This window comes from Zingiber officinale, chromosome 6B (assembly GCF_018446385.1).
Source record: "Zingiber officinale cultivar Zhangliang chromosome 6B, Zo_v1.1, whole genome shotgun sequence".
Lineage (NCBI taxonomy): Eukaryota > Viridiplantae > Streptophyta > Magnoliopsida > Zingiberales > Zingiberaceae > Zingiber > Zingiber officinale.
In genome coordinates, this window is record NC_055996.1 from 91,278,874 (window position 1) to 91,287,459 (window position 8,586).

Below are 8,586 nucleotides of genomic sequence, written 5' to 3' on the forward strand. Positions count from 1 at the left end.
TTTTGCCAGCGGCTCGGCTTCAACCCACTTGGAGAAGTAGTCTACTGCGACGAGCAAAACCTTTCGTTGTTCGATCGCCATGGGGAAGGGTCCCACAATATCCATGCCCCACTGGTCGAACGGGCACGACAGAAGCCTTTATTTCTTCAATCGACCGGTGGGAGAGGTGGTGGTACTTCTGGCAGGATAGACAGTTAGCTACTGTCCGAGCGACATCTTCCTATAGAATCGGCCGGAAGTACCCGGCCAAGAGAATCTTCCTTGCTAGCGACCGATTGCCTGGATGCCCTCCACAGGAGCCTTAGTGTACTTCTTACAGTATATAGTCGGCGTCTTCCTACCCGACGCATTTAAGCAATGGCCTGGAGAAGGCCTTCTTGTAGAGCTGGTCCCCGACTAAGGTGAAGCGACCGGCCCTTCTTCTTAATAAGCGAGCTTCCTCCCGACCGGAAGGCGTAGCTCCCAATCGTAAAAACTCTATTATGATCGTTCTCCAATCGCTAGGGAAAGTGAGCCCCTCCATTCGATCGACGTGCGCCACCAAGGATACTTACTCGATTGGTTGAGTAATGACGATCGGCGAGAGTGAGCTCGCCAATTTGGCTAGCTCGTCTGCCGCTTGGTTCTCTGCTCGGGGGATCTTCTAGATGATTACCTCCCCGAAGTTTGCCTTTAACTTTTCGAAGGCTTCGGTGTACAACTTGAGTCACGTGTTACTGATCTTGAATGCTCCAACCAGCTGCTGAGCGGCTAATTGAGAATCGAAGTGGATAAGAACCTTGCTAGCGTCGACATGCCAAGCGGCCTGTACGCCGGCTATAAGTGTCTCGTACTCAACTTCGTTGTTAGTTGCCCGGTACTCTAGCCGAACGGACAACTGAACCCGCTCTTCTTGCGGGGAGATAAGCAGTATACCGATCCCACTACCCTGTCGGGCGGATGACCCGTCCACATATACTTTCCAAATCGAGTCGGGTTCAGGGTTTTGTACCTCCGTGACAAAATCTGCCAAGGACTGCGCCTTGATGGCCGTTCGGGGTTGGTATTGGATATCGAACTCACTGAGCTCCGTCGTCCATTTGATCAACCGGTCGGATGCCTCTGGGTTAAGCAGAACTCTTTCCAGAGAGCTGTTGGTCATCACAATGATAGTATGAGCAAGAAAATAAGGACGGAGCCTTCGAGCGGCAAGTACCAAAGCAAATGCGAGCTTCTCAAGACCGGTGTAGCGAGATTCAGTATCCTTTAATATATGACTCAAGAAGTACACTGGCTGTTCTTCGCCGTTCTGCCGAACCAGTGCTGAGTCGACAACGTGCTCAGTCGAAGACAGATAGATGCGGAGTGGTTCACCGGCAGTAAGCTTAGCTAGTACGGGTAGCAAGTTCAGATATGCTTTAAGCTCCTCGAAGGTCTGGTCACACTCTTCGTTCTACTGGAACTTGGTGGCTCGGCGCAGGATCTTGAAGAACAGAAGGCTTCGATCGGACGACTTGGAGATGAATCGTAATAATGCTATTATCCGACCAATAAGGCGCTGAGCTTCCTTCAAGTTTCTCGGCGGCGACATATCCTGGAGTGCCTTTACCTTGCTGGGATTTGCCTCAATGCCCCGCTCGGTGATGATATACCCCAGGAAGCGTCCACTCCTTGCGCCGAACAGACACTTCTGAGGATTTAACTTGATGTCGTACGCCCGAAGGGTCTGGCAGGTTTCCTTGATATCAGAGCAAAGATCGGCGGCTCTAAGGGATTTAATTAATATGTCGTCGACATATACCTCCATGTTACGGCCGATCTGCCGCCGGAACACTTTGTTCATCAGTCTCTGATAGGTGGCTCCTGCATTCTTTAGGCCGAACGACATTACGTTGTAGCAGTACTTACCGTCGGCAGTGATGAAGCTAACTTTCTCCTTATCTTCACGGGCGAGGGACACTTGATGATACCCTTGGTATGCGTCCAGTATGCATATCAACTCGCACCCGGCCGTGGAGTCTACCATCTGATCTATCCTAGGCAAGGGATAGAAGTCCTTTGGGCATGCTTTGTTAAGATCCCTAAAGTCGATACAGACCCTCCATTTATTGTCCGGCTTGAAGACCAGCACCACATTGGCGAGCCAGCTCGGGAACTGAACTTCGCGTATGTGGCCGGCCTCCAACAGCTTCTCAATCTCCGCCCGGATGATCAGATTCTGCTCAGCGCTGAAGTCTCTTTTCGTCTGCTTCACCGGCCAAACGTCCGGTCGAACGTGGAGCTCATACTGCCCAATACTCGGGGAAATACCGGGCAGCTCATGGGTAGACCATGCGAACACGTCATGGTTCTGCTGGAGACAACAGATCAGCTCGGCCTTCTGCCCGGCCTCTAGGTCAGACGCTATGAAGGTCGTCGCCTCCACTCGGCCCGGATGTATCTGCACCTCTTCTTTCCCCTCATAAACCAAAGTAGAGGGCTTCTCAGTTATGGTGCTTATCTCCATTCGGGGTGTTTTCCGAGCGGACTTTGCCTCGGTCTTGACCATCTCGACATAACATCTCCGAGCGGTGAGTTGATCCCCCTTTACTTCTCCGACTCGATCTTCCACCGGGAACTTAATCTTCTGACAGAAGGTTGAGACGACCGCTCGGAATTCATTGAGGGTCGATCAACCCAAAATGACATTGTAGGCTGAGGGGGCGTCTACTACGATGAAGTTGGTGACCCTTGTCCTCCGGAGTGGTTCTTCCTCGAGCGAGATGGCCATCTTGATCTGGCCAATCGGCAAGACTTCATTGCCGGTGAACCCGTATAGAGGGGTCGTCATTGGCAACAGTTCACCTCGGTCAATTTGGAGCTGGTCGAACGCCTTTTTGAAAATGATGTTGACCAAGCTGCCTGTGTCAATGAATATACGGTGAATAGTGTAATTGGCGATTACCACTCGAATAATGAGTGCGTCGTCGTGCGACACTTCAACTCCTTCGAGATCACGGGAGCCGAAGCTGATCTTAAATCCACTGGCCTGCTCTCGGCTGCAGCCCACTGTATAGATTTTTAACCGCCGAGCGTGTGACTTCCTAGCTCGATTGGAATCCCCGTCGGTCGGCCCACCAGCTATGATGTTGATCTCCCCTCGAGCGGCATTGCTCCTGTTCTCCTCCTCCCGAGCGGACGGCCTGCTTCGCTCTCGGCCGGCTCTTACCGGCTCTGCACTCCTCCAATGAGGCTATCTTGAGGATCGCCTTGCTTCCTCTCGCCAATCGGAGCGATGACACTCGTGTCGCCAGTCAGGAGAGGGGGATCGGCGACGATAACTCCTAGGCGCCGATTGGGTGACCGGGTTGAATCGGCGACAGTCGCGGGTGTTGTGAGATGCAGATTGATGGAACGAGCAAAACAAAGGGGGTCCATACCTTCCTCTTGGGTCTCGGCCGTTCTGCGGCAACATGCTGGGCGGCATGTGGTCTTGCTTCCTGGTGTGGGCGTACTCCTTTGGCTCGGGGCCCTCTTGGAGCTTGATGGCTGGACAGCGGTCGTCGTTCAGTCGGCGCCGATGGTTCGGATGGAGCCTCCTTCCTTCTGGCCGCCTGGGCGTCTTCCACGTTTATGTACTCATTGGCTTTCTTCAACATGTGGTCGTAGTCGTGGGGCGGCTTCCTGACGAGCAATCGGAAGAAGTCACCGTCCACGAGTCCCTGCGTGAACGCGTTCATCATGGTCTCGGACGAGACTGAGGGGATATCCATTGCCACCTGGTTGAAGCGCTGGATGTAGGCTCGGAGAGTCTCCCTCTGGCCCTGCTTCATGGAAAACAGGCTGTCGCTTGTTTTCTGATAGCGTCTGCGGCTCGCGAAGTGATGAAGAAATGTCGTTCGGAAGTCTTTAAAGCTTCTGATTGACCCGTCCGGCAGCCTTCGAAATCACCGTTGCGCCGAACCGGAAAGAGTGGTGAGGAACACTCGACACTTGACTCCATCTGTGTACTGATGAAGAGTGGCGGCATTATCAAATTTACCGAGATGGTCGTCCGGGTCGATAGACCCGTTATATTCTCCGATCGCCAGGGGGCGTAATGCCTCGGCAGCGGATCTTGCAGAATAGCCTCGAAGAATTGTCGGTTGATCCACTCAGGCGACGAGTCAGCTCGGGGCGCTTTGCCCTTCCTTGTGTCATGCACGGGAGCCTCGTCCGAAGAACCCCTATCTTGGTTGGCCTAGGCGATCTCCGAGGGCGTTTGAAATAACGCTCGGTGGAATGGAATTGGCGCTGGTGGAACCTCTCCTAGAGTGTCGGTCGGCATCTTGTTCTATCACCATATGGAGAGTTGCTCCGGCCGGTCTTCGTGTGCCGCTCGGCCTCCCGAGGCCGAAGTCGCTTGTTGCACCAGACGATCGACTAGTGCCTTTTGCTGCTACTGTTCGGCTATCTTTGTCGCTCGCACTTGGATGAGCGCATCGAGCTCCTCTGGAGTGAGCGTCACGGTGTGGAGACGTCCAACTTCTTCCATCTCCTCAGCTCAGATTCAGGTGCGTTCCCACAGACGACGCCAAATTTGATCCTGTCCGAGTGTGAGTAGACGGACGCTGGGAAAGTGGCGCTCACGTTGACTGGATGTCGACAAGCTAAGCCTGCAACCACAGAGTCGTTAGTGCCGAGCCAGGGAGGGGTTCTCCGACGATGGTCCTCCGACGCTCAAGTCAGTCACCGGCGGCAAGCGAATGAAGAATAAAGTAGAAAGAGGAACAGCAGCATAACAGTAGCTACAGTAGTGAAAATCATACCTCCGATAAAACTTTGGGCTTCTTATATAGAGCTACCAGGAGGCGCGTGCATGCTTCCCAAGACGTGCACGCTTCCCAAAGCATACCTGGAAAGGCCGTGTCAGAAAAGCGTGTCTGCCACCATACCTTAACAGCCCGAGCATATCCTTGATGTGACAGTGGAAACTTCCACCGTACGATTCTCTGTCTGACCACGTGACCGACCATGCCGCCTGTTGATGACACTGGTCCCTAGGAAGATATTGCCAACTGCCCCCTTTGTCTATTATTGGGCCGAGCGGGAGAGCCGCTCGGCTAGTTTGCCATCAAGGTGATACGACGGTCGGGTCGAACGTCCGCTCGGCCAGTGATTAGCTATCCGGCTCTGCCTGGTCAGGCTAAGGCTCCTTCGCCTGCCAGGTCGAGGCTGCGTCCACTGCTTGGCCGAGCGGGGCGGTCGCTCGGTGTTCGTCTTTCCCTGCTTGAGTTTCATGAACGTCGGAAGCTCAGTGTATGACCGAGCTGCCGAAGTATTACACTAGCTACTCTTCCTGCTGATCGGGGAGGTAGTTCGCGTTGACCACTTTGACCTCCTGCCGAGCAGGCCTCACCCAACCACCGAATCATTACATATAGAAAGTTCTTTGTCCACCATAAGGGCTAAAAGACAAGAAGCATCACTTAAAGTTTGGGAGGGCACTTGACGGAAGTTCTTCCAGAAGCCTTTGGCGGTTTAAAAATTGAGCTAGGGGTTCAGACGCCAAATAGCCAGCCTCCCAAAGTTGTTTAACGGCTCCTTCTACTCCATAAAGAAATACCTTGTTGATGGAAGTGTCGAGTTGTATGTTGAAATAGTGGGATTGAAAATAGGCCAATTTCTTGGTTTCGAAATGCTCGTTCTCCCCCACCTGGTGGTTTTCTAGCTCCACTTGAGAGGCTGCCAGCTCAAATGTGGTCCCCGCTAACTCAGATTTAGAGGTAGATAGTTCGGATCGCATAGCCTCCAATTCCGCCCACAAGGACTCTAGCTTTGTTCTCTGGGCGTCCATGTTCTTTTGCTGATCAGACACCAACAGAGTTTGGGGCGCTAACTCGACATCTTTCGTAGCAAGCTTTAAGGCATAGGTGGCCTTCAGCTCCTCTAGCTTGGTGTTAAGGCCCAAGGTTTTAGTGATTTGCTCATCTAAGTCAACCACCAACTGGGTCCTCCTAGCCATCTTGGACCAGAGCCTGACTTCATTTATTTTCAGGACGGTCTCTAATTCCTATGCTTTTTCCGCCTCAACCCTTGCCAGCTCCTAGCCTCCTCGATTTTCCTTTCTAACTCGCTTGGTCAGGGTGGCGGTTGACAATGACTCCAATCCTTTTACCCGCCCCTTTGGCGACTAGTTTTCCTAGGCCAGGTCCACTAGTGTTGTTCATCCCGACTCCCCAAAACTAAAGAAAAATCATTATCAGTATTAGTAATGTTTTAGTTAAGAGGAAGTAGGCCAGCAAATATTTACTGTGGTTAACACCTGGGCAAACCCATCTGCATTGTAGTGTGGCTCGCCAATAGGGTCATCGCCAATTCCCAAGTTTCTATTAATGGCCCCTTCAATAGTATTCGACCACAGGCCGCAGTGGATCCGAAGGCGGGATTACCCCAGAGTCAAGGGCATGTCAAAGGCAGCCGAGAATTGATAGCGGTTCTTCAGTCGACTGGATGAAGCCCCCATAAACAGGGCAGTTAGCAGGACAAAGGGCGATCGAGGTGCAGGGGTGGCAGGAGATCCTCTAGGGTGGAAGATTGCTTCCTTTCAACCCGGGCTGCTGTTACGTCACCGTAAGTACATGGTTACGTCGTCAGTAATATAAAAGATTATCGATCCCACAGGGACTGTTGATTAAGCACTAGTTAACTTCACACGGCGAATTATCTAGACAATCGAAGGTTAATTGGAAAAGAGAGAGTGAAGAAAAGAGAGAATGTAAAGAGTAGAGAAAGAGGGAGAGTTAGATTTGGGGATGGATAGATACTAGGATTTCGGTTTCACTATGATCTTAGTTAATGTCCCTATGCATTGTTCATCTACCTAACTCCGTGCTTACACTCGTGTAGGAGTTCTAACTAGAGTCTAGTACAACCTCACGAAGATCGCACCGAAGAGTTTACCCATGTTCTACCGCCATTAAGTAGAAGAGGTAATTTAAGAAGACCGAAGAGTTTACCCATGTTCTACCGCCATTAAGTAGAAGAGGTAATTTAAGAAGTCCGATTATAGGGAGCATCCTTCTGTCACAAGGGCCCATGTTCCTAGATTACACGGATCACTTCCTAACGGTAGATTAATGCAATTAAGTAGAAGAAGTAATTTAAGAAGTTCGATTATTGGGAACATCCTTCTCACACAAGAGCCCACGGTCCACGTTCCTAGATTACATAAGTCACTTCCAAATATTAATTTGGGAGAACCCCTTTAAACTCTAATTAGTTTTCCTAGTACAGAATCGATCCCCGTTTCAAGAAGCTGCCGTAGAAAGTAAGGGATACGTTCTGTCACAAGGTCTCATGATCTTACATTCCAAGGCTCTTCCTTTACATAGTGATCTAACCCTACATCTACTTGGATTTACCTCACACACATTTCGTCAAACGCATACAAGGCACAACACACATAGATGATGATATAAACACTTCATTGCATAAGAAAATATCCAAATATATAGTTCATACATCCACAATCACATCACAGCTACTTCCTACATCCTAGATCTAGAGATCTACTCCATAGGAAAGGAAAAACAACCAAAGACGAAGAAAGAAGCAAACTACAACCCAATACAAAGAAATAGAGAGAGGAGAGTGCTTATCCTTGAAGCGTGGTGTCCTTAGAGGCGTTCCCTTGCTCTGGAGATAGACGGATCAGCGAAGATGTGGTTTCTAGGGCTCCCCATGGGGGAGAACCCTCCTCCAAGGAATGGGGGTGAGCTCCAAGCCAAAGATAAGTGAAAAGGGGAGAAAAACCCCTTATATAGAGCAGGGCACGGGCACCACACGACCCGTGACACGACTGTGTGGATCCACATGACCATGTGGATCCACACGGCCTCATACATTTTGTTTTCGGCTAAGGTGACATGGTTGTGTGGCTCACACAGCCATGGCCTTCTTCTTCGTCGTTGGCCTCACACGGTTGTGTGTGTCAAACGGTAATGGCCTTCTTCACCTTTGGAATGTTGGCACAAGGAGATTCACACGGCCGTGTGGATCACATGGTCATGGCCTTCTTGCTCTCTAGAAAATGTTGCACGGCCGTGTGGCTCACACGGCCTAGGCATGCATGGCCTCTGGAGAAATGACACGGTCGTGTCATTTGGCACGGCCTTGCTTTGCTTTGCCTCTGGATTGTTAGCACGGTCGTGCCATTTGGCACGGCCGTGTGCTGCCTGGACACGGGGAGATTGGCACGACCATGTGGGTCACACGGTCATAGCATGATTTACTTCAGGCCGTGGCATGATTTACTTCAAGATGGCCACACGGCCGTGTGGCCATCTTGAAGTAAATCATGCCACGGCCCGTGTGGCCTACACGACCCAAGCTTGATTTCTTCCAGAGTTGCTCCCATGTGCGTTTTTACTCCATTTTCGCTCCAATATGCGTCCTATCAATTAAAATATGCAAAGAGTAGATCTCCGAACAAAATGTAATGGAAGAATGACATTATAATGAAATAGGGTGCAATAAGCATACATTATATGCATGAAGTACAAGTAGATGTGCATCAAAGTATGCATAAAAGTATATATAATCTACGCACATCAACTGCCATAAGGAAGAGCTGAAGGTGTCCGCTCG